We start from the raw sequence: 1,605 nt of genomic DNA on the forward strand, positions 1-1,605 counted from the left end.
TTCACCAGATAGCCACAATCTTAGTTCAACATCCTGCTCACTAATTTATGATCTGGGCCTCAAAGACACCCTTTTCAAAGAGCCCTATAGCTTTGTAATTCACAGAAAGCACAGAAAGCATGTAAAGCACATACCAACAATAAACCATGTCCCTCTTTTCCCTTCCCATTCCTCCCATAACTTTCCTTTGTCTCAAGTAGTCAAATCAGCTGTTTCCCAACCCAAATTTTTAGCAGAAACCTCTTTTGGTGCTTCTCCTGCATTAATGCAACTTTAGCTCAGTAAACTTACTCTGCAGCCCCTTTTTAAAGTCTGTTTATTTTCAGCACATTTCTTATCATTGTGTTGTAGGAACTCTTTATATTTGATGTATGTGACACCCTTATCTAATATGTGGTTTTCAAATAATATCTTCCATTGAGTTGGCTGCCTTTCATCTTCTTGGCAAAGTTCTTTGAAGCACAAATATGTAGAATTTTGAGGAGTTCTCATGTATCTATTTTTTCTCTCATTGCTTATGCTTTGGGTGGAAGGTCTAAGAAACCACCTCCTACAAGATTTGAAGATGCTGTCCTACTTTTCCTTTCAGGAGTTGTATGATCCTGGGTTTATATTTAGGCCGTTGATCCCTTTTAAGTTTATTTTCATATAAGCTATGAGATCGGGGTTCTCTCTCATTCTTTTGGGTATGGATGTCTACTTCTCCCACCATTTGTTGAAGAGACTGTTCTGTCCCAGCTGGGTGCGCTTGATAGCTTTGTCAAAGATTGATTGAGCATAGAGGTGTGGGTCTATTTCTGAACTACCAATTTAATTCCATTGATCAAAATGTCTTTTATACTTTTACAAGTGTCTATCCAGTTTTCCCAGCACCATTTGTTAATTAGACCTTCCTACCTCAATTAATGCACTTATGTTACATCCCAATTCCTGAAGGTCATGAATTGGTGTGGCCATGAGACAAAAGAATGTACTGGGCAGAAAATCAGACATAAGCTTCATTGAGACTTATGAACAGGAGATATTCTTTGATGGCAGCTGGTCAAACAATGAATGAAGATCTCTGCAGAATGATAAGAAAATAAGCAGTTTCAGAACAAGGACATTCCATAGGGTATGAGAATAGAGATCCTGCTAGGATCATTTGAAGTATACACATGGGATGTGGTAGTTTTCCTTACACTTGTAGGAAGGATGTTTACCAAAGATGTTTACTGCTTTGGGAAGATTATAGTTTATGATATCATCTATACATTCTCTCCCCTCTGGCAAGGGTTGTTAACCTTTAAATTATGTTTAGGTCATGCAAACAGCTACATGTTGTGGGGCCTGGGTCTTCAAAACCCACCCCCCACGTAGTGGCTTACATTGACCATAGGACAAGCATTGTATCCATATACAACAGTAACAAAAATAAAAGCTACATGGGAAGCAAGTGTAGCTCAGTAGTTGAGTGTTGGCTTCCCACATATGGGTTCAATTCCCAACCCTGGTACGTCAAAAAAAAAGCTATGTATCTTTCAGGGACAATTGCAGTTCCACCTGGCACAAAAACAGCCAATGGGTAGAACCACCAGGGGTTCTTTACTATATGTCTAGTCTTGA

This window comes from Dasypus novemcinctus, chromosome 12 (genome assembly GCF_030445035.2).
Source record: "Dasypus novemcinctus isolate mDasNov1 chromosome 12, mDasNov1.1.hap2, whole genome shotgun sequence".
In the NCBI taxonomy this organism is placed as follows: Eukaryota; Metazoa; Chordata; class Mammalia; order Cingulata; family Dasypodidae; genus Dasypus; species Dasypus novemcinctus.